Source organism: Lissotriton helveticus, chromosome 11, assembly GCF_964261635.1.
Source record: "Lissotriton helveticus chromosome 11, aLisHel1.1, whole genome shotgun sequence".
NCBI lineage: Eukaryota > Metazoa > Chordata > Amphibia > Caudata > Salamandridae > Lissotriton > Lissotriton helveticus.
In genome coordinates, this window is record NC_136072.1 from 1181597349 (window position 1) to 1181612291 (window position 14943).

Below are 14943 nucleotides of genomic sequence, written 5' to 3' on the forward strand. Positions count from 1 at the left end.
GGCTCTCACCAAGTTTTCTACCCAGTATCTCTTCCAAACCTCAAACTTTGACTTAAAAAACACATTTTCCTCCCATTTTTATGATGGAAAGTTCTAGAATCTGTGGGGGGCCACAAACGTCCTTCCACCCAGCATTCCCCGAGTCTCCTGTTAAAAAGTGGTACCTCACTTGTGTGGGTAGACCTAGTGCCTTCCACAGGAAACTGCCCAAAATGCAGCATGAATACTTCACATTTTCCCACTGAAAACTGACCCTTTTTTTGCAAAGTGGGTAGCTGTGGATTTTGGGTCCAGATCAGCCAGCACCCAGGGAAACCCAGCAAACCTGCACAATATTGAAAACTAGACAACCACGGGAGTATAGGGAAGTTAATGTCAATGATAATGTTGGACTGTTTTGTATAGCGCATAGCTACCCCGATTGGGCTTCCCAGTGCTTTGACAGAGACAGTGAGACGGCTAATGCACTGATCACACAAATAGATGAGTCTTTAATTGTTTTCTGAAACTGAGTAAGTTGTCATTGGCTCTTAGGTGAATGAGTAGGGAGTTCCACATCTTGGACACTAAATAGGCAAATGAGCGCCCTGCGCTTCCAGCCCTTTAGATTATGCGCATAGCCAAGAGAAAGTGGTTTGTTGATCTTAGCTCTCTTGGATTGTGATAACAATTATTAAGGGGACTAAGGATGTGAGGGCCTGAGGCATGTTTAACATTGTGTGCAATGCACAGAGCTTTAAGTTAAATTCTTTGTTTTACCGGCAACTAGTGAAGGCTAGTCAGAGCTGGGCATGCTGACTATGATTTTGGAAGGCTCAACAGTACTCAAGCTGTGGCATTTTGTATTTACTGCAGTTTCCTGGTGACGTAGGCAGGGCTGCCTAGATATAGCGAGTTGGTGCAGTCTAAGCATGATAGAATGAGCCTTTACCCTACTATTCTCCAGACTACAACAGGGAGCCATTTAAGCGTCTTCCCGAGCAGGTCAAAGCATGTTCCTGCCACTTTTTTGGCCTGAGGGGCCATGGTAAGATCTTTATCGAGGAAAACACCAATGCTTTTTACTCCTGAATTGGGGTAAGGGAGATCACCCATGCATGGTGGCCAGAGGAGATGGTCACAGAGGGATGGATTGTTCCCGACAGCCATGACCTCTTTCTTGTCGCCATTTAGTTTGAGGCAACTGGTAGCCATCCAATTATCCACTTGTTCCAAACAGGTGGACAGGTTCTCTGCTGTCAGGCTGAGTTTAGGAGCCAAAGAAACAACAATCTGGTTGTCATCAGCTTATGACACCATTGTACAACCTGATGAGCAAATGATGTCAGCCAAGGGATGCACGTACACAACAAAGAGGGCGGGGCTCAAGGATGCGCACTGAGGCACTACACTTTTGGGCTGATGGATCTCCGTCAGACAGGTCCTTCCCTGACCTGGAAGCTTCTATTATGAAGGAATGAGGTCAGCCATTTTAGTACCTTTCCAGTAATGCCCAATGCCTTCAGCCTTTGTCAGAGAATGGCATGGGAGACAGTGTCAAAAGCTGCTCTCAAGTCGGGAAGAATGAGTCCAGCTGAACTTCTTTGATCCAGGACTTTTTTCAATGTGACTTGCAAGGCTCTCGCTAGGTAATTTTATCCAGAAGCCCTTGCAAATGTCAAACTTTGGTCAAAAATACACATTTTCCACGCATTTCTGTGACAGAAAGTTCTAGAATTTTCAGGAAGCCACATATTTCCTATCACCATGAGTACCCACTTGTCCTTCAATAAGAACAGGTGAAAATCAGCGGGCGATCTCATTATGGGTTTGGCCGTCTTGGAGCAAGGCGCTGGCTTGGCAGCCTGCTGCAAGAGCACCATACTCATAACAAGGCCCTAAGTATCTACTTTCTAACGGAAAACTATGTTTGTGTTTCTCACGGTATTGAGTTTTTAATATCACCCAGTGCTTAATTTGTAAAACATGAAGTGCTGGTGTCCACACACCGTGCTCTGAGGTTCAACATCATGCCTGTATAATGCACCACCGGAAACTCCCTGTCTTTTTATCTCACTCTTGCATGTTCCTTTTCATCCCTGCTTTCACCCTTTGTCGCTGTTTTTCTTTGTTTCTGTTCCTCTCTCTGTCCCTGGTTGATTTTTTTTTCATGCTGTAGATCGAAGGCTTTTGAGGGGGAAAAAGTGCAGGATGCTGTTGGGCCCCACCTGCAACAACCGGCTCAAATTAAACATGGAATATCACCCTGCTATATACTGAATCCAGAATTACACAGATATTGTGAAGGTAAGTATATAAAGATAAGTATAGATTTAATATTTACTCAGGTGTAACACACACACACACACCACACACACATGCACCAGGTATCCTCAGAGGTGGGTCCCAGGCTCACTGTAACACTGGAGCCAAGTTATACCTGGCTGAAGAGTCCTAACTAGGGTGAAACCAGTCCTAGGTTGCTTGTGTTCTGGTTCAGGGAGGACATGGCCTGGCAGTTCAGGCTGTACTGCTCCCACGAAGAGCAGGGTCAAGACTGATTTGCATAAAGCTGGGTCTCATCTGAGGTGCCAGGGTGAGCAATAAACAATGGTTTGGGATGTGACTCTGAGCGAGTGCCAGTGACTGAGATTAATTCTAGCATTCCATGCATCACATTGTTGTTGTTTTTTCAGAGTCCACAGGTGGGCTGGCAGAGCACTTTCAGGCCCACCATCAAGGGTCGAGGGCTGGGATGGCACCACTTGGCAGGGCAGGACTCACAGTTGCAGATTCCAGATGCTGGTTACAAGAGACTAACCCTTGGAGTCACTCTGGTGGTCCTGGGTTTAACAGATGCAGGTGCAATGCTTCTCACCCAAGCACCCAAGAACGCAGCAGGGCAGTAGGTCAGCACAGCAGGGCAGCAGTCCTTCAGGTTAGCAGTTCAGCTGAGTGACAGTCCTTTCAGCTGTACAGCAGTTTGTCTTCTTGGCAGAGTCTTCCACAGGTCCAGAAGAGTATTAAAGAGTTGGTGTTTGAGGTCTAATATACATCCCCAGTATCTCCTTTGAAGTGGGAGAAGATTATAGAGGTTTCTCTTTGAAGTCCCCAGGTCCTCCAGACTCCAGTCCTACTCCAGGGGTTTCACAAACCTTTGTGTGAAGGTGGGACAGCCTTTTCAGGTGTGAGTGGGGCTGTGCCTAACTGTGCTCTCCCATTTTGATTGTGATGGCCCATCCAGACACACCTAAGCTCTCTTGTGTGTGTGGCTGTCTAGGAGCAATACACACGATCCAACTGCCAGCTACAAATAGTGTTGTGACCCAGAGAGAGGCTGCAGTAATTAAAAGGCAGGAAAACTACAATTTTCTAAAGTGGCATTTTCTAAATTGTAATTCAAATTCTGACTTTGCGGTAAAAGAAAAATACCAAACATGAACTGGTTACCTGTTCCCATTTGGAACTTATCCTTATTAAATATAATAAGATGACCCCAATGTTATCTTGTGGGAGAGGTAGACCATGTGATAGTGAAAAATTAATTGCAAAATCTTTCACTATCAGGTCAGGTCAAACTTAAAATTACATGGCTTACGTTTTAACAATATTGCACCCTGCCCTAGGTGCTGCTTAAGCCTACCTTAGGGGTTCTTCTATGGATTAAAAAGGAAGAGTTGGGCCTATCAAATGTTTTATTTTGCTAGTATGAAATGGCAATTTAAAACTGCACACACAGGCTGCAATGGCAGGCCTGAAGCATGTCTAAAGGGCTACTTAAGTGGATGGCATAATCAGTGCTATAAGCCCACAAGTAGCATTTGATTTCCAGGCCCTGAGCTCAAGTAGTACCAAATTACTAGGCATTTACAACAAAATTAAATATGCCTAATGGGTAGAAACCAATGTTACCACGTTTTTTAAAGAGTGAGCACACACATGTGCACTAGTTAGCAGTGGTAAAGAGTCCTAAGGCCAACAAAAACAAGATCAGAATAATATGGAGGAGTAAGGGGAAATGTCTTAGGAAAGACCACTCTAAGGCTGCCCGGTCTAACAGAGACATTATAGTTAGATCGAAATGTCAGTTTAAATGTAAAATTTTAAACTAAAAAAGCCACTGCAATTCACCAGTTATGGTTAGTTCAAGTAACTATAACTCACACCCTCTCAATAAACAGTGTTGTCATCAATGATGAAATTACAGATGTTGTATTGATGTTTTCAATAATGTGATAGAATATTTCATGAGTCATGTAATAAATGAGGTCATATGCAATGAATGGCATGGATGTGAATAAAACCTGAGGCCAGGCCCTGCACCCAGCCCCCTGCGGGCAGCAAAACCCCGACACACAGCCTTTGGTGGTGCATGGCATGGATTAGCCGCATACCCAGCCATCCATACGAGCCCAACCCACAATAGACAGCCACACTCTACAATTTTTTCTATGGTTTGGCGATCCGGCAGTACTTCCGCAGGAGACAGCATGGCCCTGCGCTCAAATTAGACTGCCACCAGGAGCAGGGGAGTCTTTCTGGCTCTAGCGAAAGCCCTGCAGGGTCACAGTACCCTCAAAAAATACCTGTTATAAAAAATTGGCCTTGAATTGGATTCATGTGAAGTGCACACCACAGACTAAACACCTTGGTAGGAGCAGTGGGGAAGTGAGCCTTTTACCAGATGAAGCTCCTAAAAAGAAAATTATTATGCACAGTAGTAGATACAATAACCAAATCGAGCATTGATTGCGGCAATGCCCTGAATGTTGAACCCCTTGCATACCAAACCAAAATTGCACAAAAACCACAAAGATTGCAAGGTGCTCATCTATGGCCTAATAAAGTGACAGATTGTAATAACACAACTAGGAAGCCCCAACAGGCTTCATGTGGAGGCAACAACCAGATTAAAGACTCTAGGCCTCTCACATAAAAGCCTTCAAGGTTCTCCAGCACTATACCTGCAATTTAAGGTCAAACCCTATCAGGCATCCTTCCCCTTCTGCTAGAGCTCAAACCTTTTATCTATAAAGCATCCCTAGAAGCAGATACAAAGCAGGGCTGATAGATGCTTATGAGCATTAGGCCCCTATTTATTGAATAACATTTCCATGGACAACTGCAACACACCCACCCTGAAGTTCTTCAGAAGAAAACTAACAACCCAACTCTTCCATTGTGATACAGAACCAACAAAAACACAGTCTATCCAGCTCTGACACAGTGCTTTGGCCTTGAGGGATCTATGGAACCATGTGCACCATGTCCAAAGGAAGATACTACAACATGTTTGACAATATACATGCCATACTCGCATGGCCAAAGTCACAGATAAGCACAATGACTAGTGAGGAGCTTAAGTAACTATAACTCCTGAATGAACTCTGAAATACTTGATGATGTAAATGCTTTAATATCTTGAACAAGAACACAGGCAGTCAGTGTGTGGCTATGGCCCTAGCTCCTGACCACTTTCGCCAGCTCGTAGAAGCAACTGAGTTTTGCAGTGAACTCTAGATAGGCCAATAAACATAGATAGTGCCTGTAACATATTTATGTCTGTAGAGGAGGTAGCTATCTTTATGGCACCCCAGCACTTCTTCTAGTGAAGGATGAAGTTATCTTTATGGCACTTCAGTGCTCTTCTTGTAGTGGATGAAGGTATCTTTAAGGCAGCTGTTGTAATTTATCAATGCTTGTTTGGCCTATTTAGTTATGTTAGGAATGTTAATACTAGAAGTGATGACATCATAGAATGATACAGCTGGAGCAAGGCATTACAGAGAGAACTGTGGATCTGCTAAGCTGCTTTCTTTGGTTGATGCTGTCATTAGGATCTTGAATAAAGCTCACTGAGTTTTACTGCAATTTGGATTATTACTTTATTTCACTGGCGACGAGGGACTTACCTGATTGGGGACAGGTTTTCAGCATCAATTTCCCCTACCACTTTCATTGGATTGGAAAACAAATTTTTCAAATGGACCTTCAACTGAGGAAAACGGATTTTTAAACTAATTTTTCTGGATCATTTCTATTGGATTCTCACCTTAAGGAGTTAACGATCCTAGTTCCTTTCCAGAAGCATTGTGAGTACTTTCGCTGTCAAACATTGCTTATTTTCTTTTAATGACATTCTTGATATTGTGTTTTACAGACGAAACAAGGATTTGGACTGACTACGTTTTGTGAAGTATTTTGTTCTCTCACTGTATCGAGGATTTCAACATTACAGTGAACTACAGAAACGTTTCAAGTCTGCATCTTTCAAATTGTCATAGCGCAGAACATCGGCATTTTTCAAACTTACCGAGCGTGAGCGCAGAGCGTGGACAGAATCATCTGTATGAACCGATGATCACAAACGATCGGAGTCTTGCGCATAATTATACACCATCATTGAAGTGTCACTTTGCATTCTGGGTAATACCTCCTGCATTCTGGGTAGCCTACGACGTAATTGCGTAACGCACGCCGATGCAGTGGCCATTTTGTTTTCTTCGCATCAAGTATCGCTTAGCAACCACCACGGAGGTCGGAAGTTTCCCTTTTTAGCGAGCGCTTAAATGAACCACCACGGAGGTCGGAAGTTTCCCTCTTTAGCGAGCGCTTAAATGTTTTGATATTACACTTCCTCTTCCTTTATTTCTTTAAAGTGTTTGGACTCAGAGATTTTTACGAGAATGCAACTTTCAGGTGAGAATAAATAATGAACTCACGGCAACTGTTCCAGTCACAATTAACTCTATGAGACGAAGAGACGGCGGTGACAACTTTACTTATTTTAATTCTTTATTTTTAAGTTAACCTTGACAACGGTGACTACTTTATTTGTTTTAATTATTTATTTTTCTTGGGCTGTTGTGACATTTTCAATTTTAGTTAGTTACAATTGACTCTAACATAATTATTATGGCTTCTGCTACTAGTATGTCACAACCACCTGCTTTTCTTTCAGAGAAAGGAGAACCGATTTTACCTTGGAAACGCTGGAAAAATGTGTTTGATTCTTATATTGTAGCGATAGGTGGTGAAAAATTTTCAGCGTTTAGAAAACAAGCTGTATTATTACACAATCTTGGTGTGGAAGGGAGAAATGTTTATGACAGTATAGATCCCATTACTTTGGGCAATGGTGAAGGGGAACCTAGTGATGTATATGCTATGTCTTTATTAATGTTTGAGCGTTACTTTGGCCCTAGAATTAATGTTGTCTTAGAAAGACATACATTTTTTACTAGAGTGCAGAGTGCTTGTGAACCTGTCAAGAGTTATGTTGGTTTGCTTAAGACATTAGCCAGAACTTGTGATTTTGGAGAATTATCAGACTCATTAGTCAGAGATCAGTTAGTGCGATGCACTAATAGCACTAGAGTGCAAGAGAAGTTGCTGTCAAAAAACCCTACCCTGAGCGAAGCAGTTGCTATCGTTGAGGGGATGGAGAACACATCTTCCTGGGTTAAGGAGATGAAGAAGGGTCATGATGTTTCTGATAAGAAAGAGAAAGAACCTTTGAGTAGTATGCATGCCCTTACTATAGATGAGAACTCGGAGGAAGTAGTATCTAAGGTCTCATCTTTCCAAAAGCATAAGAAGGTTGAGAAAGATTCACGCACACCTAATCTGAAATCTCCAACTGTTAAATCTGAACGTGGATCATTAGGAACAACAAGCTTTAGTGGGAACTATGGCAGAGAGAAGAATGTTAAGGAAGCTCCTAAGCTAAAGTGTTTCAGGTGTGGAAGTTTTTCGCATCTCTCTAATTATCCTCAATGTTTTGCAAAAGACTCTATTTGCATGAAGTGTGGAATAAAAGGACATTACGCGCATGTATGCAGGTCATTTCAAAATGGATCAACTCAGGGTGTGAGCAAGAATACTGATATTGTACGTACTGTCATCAGCTGCATCAGTCTTGATTGTAGTCAAAATGACAAAAAGGAAGTTTCCTTTTCTGAAAGTGTAACAATGGATGGCAGTATGGTTAATAGTGTACGTGTTGAGGATGGTCTTGTGGACGCGGATGAAATTTTATTGCCTGAATGTGATCTCATGGTTAACAATTTTAAGTTTGTTGTTTTGGCAGATTTTGGGTCTCCTTTTACCATGATAGGTAATAAACAATGGGATGAGGTTGTGGGTATGGAGAATATGGTGTTATCTAAACCTGACAATAATCCTGTGGGTTATAACAAAACCAAGATTAAAGTTTTTGGATATATTGAAGGGTGCATCAAATTCAAGGACAGAGAGACAGTTGGGAAAATTTACGTTGCAGAAAGAGGAGATAATCTACTTGGATGGAGACATCAAAGAGACCTGGGATTATGTTGAATCCTAGAGCCAAAAACCCAAAAGATCAAGTTATGTTGATCAATTGTGAGAGTGTTCAGAATATTTCAAAGGGTGTAGGGGAAGAATACTTCAATAAATTTCCTGAGGTATTTTATGATGACCTGGGAGGTACACAGACAAAATATCGAAAATAAAATATCGGAAAGACAAAATATTGAAGTTTAAATATCGAGATACAAAAATATCGAAGGTAAGTAATATCGACAGTCTAAATATCGATATTGGCATGATATCAGTAATATCGAAGTTGTAAATATCGATGTTAATAATATCGAAATTAATAACTTTGATGTTACTAATATCAAGTTTTAAATAAATTTAGTGTATATTATATTGTATTTATTATGTTTTATTATTTATTTTTAATGTTATTTTATTAAATATTGTCTTTTACTACTGTAGCGGGTTGTGGGTTTATAGGGGAATAGGGTGGGAAGTAATTTAATTATGTTAAATTAATTATTAATTAGTAGGAATTATTAATTAATTAGTTGAGAATTAATTTTTAATTATTTTTAATTAATTTATTAATAGATAAATATGTTCTGTAGCGGGTTATGGGTTTATAGGGGAATAGGGTGGGAAGTAATTTAATAATAATTAATTAATTGATATATGTTTGTACATATTTTAATTAATAATTAATTGGTCATTAATTTCTATTAATTAGTTAATTAATTATTATAATTTTTACATATTTATAATTATTAATTAGTTGGTAATTAATTATTATTAATTATTTAATTACATTAATTATAGTATTTTTTTATATATAATGTATTGTTATTCTTAATTAATTAATTGTGCAAAATAATATTAATTATTAAATTAAATTAATTACAGCAAATGTGCTAATATATTTACTTTATTGTTATTGTTAATTAATAATTAATTGGTAATTAAATAATATTAATTAATTTTGGGTACAGGGGTATTTTTAGGGTTCAGGGTCAGTTTTCAGTTCATGGGTACAGGGGTATTTTTAGGGTTCAGGGTCAGTTTTCAGTTCATGGGTAAAGGGGTATTTTTAGGGTTCAGGGTCAGTTTTCAGTTCATGGGTAAAGGGGTATTTTTAGGGTTCAGGGTCAGTTTTCAGTTTTTGGGTAAAGGGGTATTTTTAGGGTTCAGGGTCAGTTTTCAGTTTTTGGGTAAAGGGGTATTTTTAGGGTTCTGGGTCAGTTTTCAGTTCATGGGTAAAGGGGTATTTTTAGGGTTCAGGGTCAGTTTTCAGTTTTTGGGTAAAGGTGTATTTTTAGGGTTTAGGGTCAGTTTTCAGTTTTTGGGTAAAGGGGTATTTTTAGGGTTCAGGGTCAGTTTTCAGTTCATGGGTAAAGGGGTATTTTTAGGGTTCAGGGTCAGTTTTCAGTTTTTGGGTAAAGGTGTATTTTTAGGGTTTAGGGTCAGTTTTCAGTTTTTGGGTAAAGGGGTATTTTTAGGGTTCAGGGTCAGTTTTCAGTTTTTGGGTAAAGGGGTATTTTTAGGGTTATGGGTCAGTTTTCAGTTCATGGGTAAAGGGGTATTTTTAGGGTTCAGGGTCAGTTTTCAGTTTTTGGGTAAAGGGGTATTTTTAGGGTTCTGGGTCAGTTTTCAGTTCATGGGTAAAGGGGTATTTTTAGGGTTCAGGGTCAGTTTTCAGTTCATGGGTGAAGGGGTATTTTTAGGGTTCAGGGTCAGTTTTGGTTTTTGGGTAAAGGGGTATTTTTAGGGTTCAGGGTCAGTTTTGGGTTTTTGGGGTACAGTCGTACAGGGTAAAAATAAAATTAATTTAAATTAAATCAATTAAATGAAATTAAAAAATATAAAATTACATTACATTATTAAGTTTTTAATTTATTTTAAATGTATATGTATTAGTTTTAAATTTTTAATTATGTTTTAATATTTGTATTTAATATTTGTAACATTATATGTATTTTATAATTATTTTTACATTATTATTAATACATTTAAAAAAACGATATTTTTAAATACGATATTTTTGTACTACGATATTATTTTTTCGATATTTTTGTACTTACCTTGTTAGGGATAGGATTCCTATATTTTTGACTTCGATATTTTTGTCCCGATATTTTTGTATTTCGATATTTTTGATTTCGATATTTTGTCAGACATTCGACCTGGGATGCCTCAGGGGTTTTGAGCATCGTATTATTTTAAAAACTAATGCCATACCGACGGTGCATAAAGTAAGGAAGGTGCCTAATATGATGATGGGTCCCCTTAAGTTAGAGTTAGAGAGGTTGTTGAAATTGGACGTTATTAAAGAAATTGAAGCGTTGGAATGGCTGGCACCGATTGTTTCGGCCCCAAAGGATGGACGGGCCAACGTCAGGATGTGTGTGGATTTGAGAAGCTTAAATGAGTGGATCTGGGTAGACAGGCAACCTCTACCTAACATCTCGGAATCTCTTAGTATCCTCAAAGGAGCACGGATTTTCAGTATCTTAGATTTGTCATCCGCTTATCATCAGGTGCCTTTACACAGGGATTCTAGGCACCTTACTTCTGTCGTCACTCCTCTGGGAGCATACTGGTTCAAGAGAATGCCCTTTGGGTTGGCGTCTGCAGCAGCATGCTTCCAGAGAGGGATGAAGAAAGTTTTGAACGGCATTGAGGGCATAATGTTTTTCCAAGATGACATCTTGATTTATGCCGGTGATAGTGAACAGCATGGCAATATCTTAGTTAAAGTACTAGAGAGGTTGAGAGGTAATGGTTTGACAGTTAAACGTGAAAAGTGTCGAGTTGGTCTGGAAAGTGTGACGTATCTTGGTCATGTGATCTCAGGTAAGGGAATACAACCGAAGTTGGAATTGGCACAGAGTATTTTAAATGCTCCTATACCAAGTGACAAGGATCAGGTGAAGTCTTTCCTTGGGCTTGCTGAGTTTTATTCGAAGTTTGTGCGTGGTTTTTCAAGTGTGACCGAGCCTATCAGGTTATTGTTAAAGAAAGGATCACATTTCCTTTGGTCTGGTGGTTGCCGAGAGGCGTTTGATGTTATCAAAAGGGAAATTGGTAATATGCCTACTTTAGGACATTTTGATACTAAGTTAAAGACTGTTTTGTCTACTGATGCAAGTGTGAGAGGTCTGGGAGCTGTCCTCTCTCAGTGTGTTAATGGTGAAGAGAAGACTGTTGCTTTCGCTTCGCGTGCATTAAAAGTGGCTGAGAGGAATGACTCCTGTATAGAAAGAGAAGCCTTAGCGATTTTCTGGGCTGTACAACATTTTAAGTTCTACTTATGGGATATTCCTTTTCTTGTGCGATCAGACCATCGTCCTTTAGTTAAAATCTTCTCTTGTAGACACAGTGACAACATTACTCCCAGGATAAAAAGGTGGAGTGAGAGATTGGAAGAGTATAATTTCAAGGTGCAGTACTTGCCTGGAGTCAATAATAAGTCTGCCGATTGCGTTTCACGGTTGCCTATAACTATGGATGACGACATGAATGAGGAGGAGAGTGTCTGTTGTGTGGGTGATTGTGTGGGTGAAGTTAGTGTTTTGTGGACAGCTGAATCTTCTCTGACCAAGGAAGAGTGGGAGCGTGGTGTTAGTGAGGATGATGTTCTTGTGAAGTTAAAGTTGTGGATTAGTCAAGGTTGGCCTGATTACAAGGTTTTAGACCAAGATTTAAGGTCCTACTGGACTGTGAGAGATGAGTTGTCTTTTGTTGGAGGGAACATAATGAGGGGCGACAGGATTGTTCCTCCAAGTAAATTTTGGAACAAGATTATTAACTCCGCTCATGATGGGCACATAGGGAGGAGTCTTACCAAGAGTCGAGTAAGGGAAAGACATTGGTGGCCTGGCATGGACCACATGATTGAAGAGGTAGTAAATAATTGTGTTACTTGTGCGGCAAGTGACAAATCTCATGTAGTCAAACATGCACATTTGTCTCCTGTGGAGATACCTGACATTGTTTGGTCCAAATTGGGTCTTGATATCATGGGACCATTTGAGTTATTACCTTCCTATGAACGTTTTGTTCTTCTGTTAGTTGATTATACATCAAAATGGGTCGTCACAAAGTGTCTTCCTTCTGTCAACACGAGGTCTGTAGTGGAGTTTCTTAAGGATGTTTTTGCCACTGAAGGTTTACCCAAATTCCTAGTAACCGACAACGGTCTGTAATTTACTTCTCAAGAGATGAGTGATTTTCTCAGGGAGAACAATATAATTCACAAAAAAAACTTCATTATATTCTCCGCAAGCCAATGGTTTGACAGAGCGGATGAATAGACTAGTCAAAGATTGTGCTCAGCGTGCTCTTAGCACGAGGTCATCTTTTACCAACATTTTGAGAGAAAAGTGGTGGGCACATCGTACCACTCCCAATGCTATCACTCTCAGGTCTCCTTTTGAGGCATTGAGAGGAAGGAAAGCAATTTCTAAATTGAATCCCAACTGTTTACCACATTGTGAAGATCAGGGTTTGACATTAGAAGAGCGACGTTCCAGGATTGCTAATTATCAACAAAAGTATAAAGTTGAGTATGATACCAAAATGCATGTTGGGTATAGGAAGTGGAATGTTGGGGATATTGTTTTGGTAAATAATCCTAGACACACATTAAAGGGAATGAGCACTTTTATTGGTCCATAAAAGATTGTTTCTATTAAGAAAAATGTTGTGACAGTAGATAATGGAAATACTTGGAATATGTCAAAATTAGTAAAATGTAAAGATCAGCAGAAGCAAAATTTTGAAGATATGAATCCTATGAAGAATTTTGAGAAGTTTCCCTTAAGAACTTCTCAAAGGTCTCGGACTGTGCCTTTAAAATTCAAGGATTATAATCTGAATTAGTTTCAAATGTTTTATAGTAGATCTCAGAAATTTATGAGTACAATTTTATAGTTTATTGTTTTTCTCAGAAATTCATGAATACAATTTTATAGTTTGTAGACAGTTATATTTTTCTAAGTTTCTCTTTACGTTTTATTGTTTTGTTTTCTTTTCCTTTAGGAAGGAGGATGTGTGTTGTAATTTATCAATGCTTGTTTGGCCTATTTAGTTATGTTAGGAATGTTAATACTAGAAGTGATGACATCATAGAATGATACAGCTTGAGCAAGGCATTACAGAGAGAACTGTGGATCTGCTAAGCTGCTTTCTCTGGTTGATGCTGTCATTAGGATCTTGAATAAAGCTCACTGAGTTTTACTGCTATTTGGATTATTACTTTATTTCAGCACCCTGCTATTTCTCAATGTAGAGCACAACATTACTTTAAAATGGTACCTCAGCACTCCTCTTGACATACTTTGTTTTGCCCAATTCATCCTGGCTTATTCACGACTGTTGCAACATTCTTTTTTTCCAATATATCATGTCAGAGCAACTTCCTATATTCCAAATCCTCCTTCTTCCCTCATTTCCTGTTTACATAAGGAGATCGAATCATCAGTGCCCCGCATCACAGTTCCAGGAACTTGTAGAGGATGAAGTTATCTGTATGGCACACTGGCACTCCTCTAGTAGAGCATGTGTTATCTTTATGGCACTCTGGTTCTCCTCTCGTAGAGGATGAATTAATGTTTATGGCACTCTAATTCTCTTCTCGTAGAGGATGAAGGGGCATATTAGCAACAAATACCGATATTTATCGCTAAATGTGCTTAGCACATTTTTTATTATCGCTGTCTATCGCCGGATATTATCTCAGAGATAACATGCTATTAGCAACGTTTATCTCTAATGCGAAAAAATATCCGGCGATAGTAGCTCAATGCGTGAATATCGCTGGAAATCCGGCGATATTCAGGCATTAACGCTAATGGGGACTTAACCTGAATATCCACCTCCCATTGGATATACAGGTTAAGTCATGGTCTGAGTAGGCGTTAAGTTCTGGCAATAATTGCGCTTAGCGTGACTTTTGTAATCGCACAATCTGCCTTGCTAATAGGCGATAACTGTGTTAGCGACTGCTTTCAATCGCTAACAGGTTGGGTACGCCCACTTTGCATGTCATTAGCGATAAATATCGCTGACATGCAAAGTAGGCCCCAAACCGGTCGCTATCGCATAAAAGCTTTCGCTAACTGCTGTTAGCGACAGCTTGCTAATAGGGCGATAAATTATTGCCACTTTACCGTGAAAAAGTCCCGCTAAAGCGGCGATAGTGCCCTTGCTAATATGCCCCGAAGTTATCTTTATGGCATTCTAATTCTCTTCTTTTAGATGATGAAGTTATTTTTATGGCTCTCTAATTTTCTTCTCGTAGAGGATGAAGGGGCATATAATCAAGAACGGCATAAAAAATTATCGCTGGTTTAGCGGCAGAAAACTGCGCTAAAGAGCTTGATAATATGCCTTGGTGAATTCCCACTGAAGCCCAGGTTCAGGTGTCAACCTGGGCTTCTATGGGAATTCATAAGCCATATTATCAAGCCCATTATCGCTGCTTTAGCTGCAGTTTTCTACCACTAAACCGGCGATAATTTTAACGCCCTCCTTGATAATATTCCCTGAAGTTATCTGTATGGCACTCTGGTTCGCTGCTTGGAGAGGATGAAGTTATCTTCATGGCACTCTGGTGCTCTTCTCATAGAGGATGGAAATATCTTTATGGTACTCTGGCACTCCTCTACT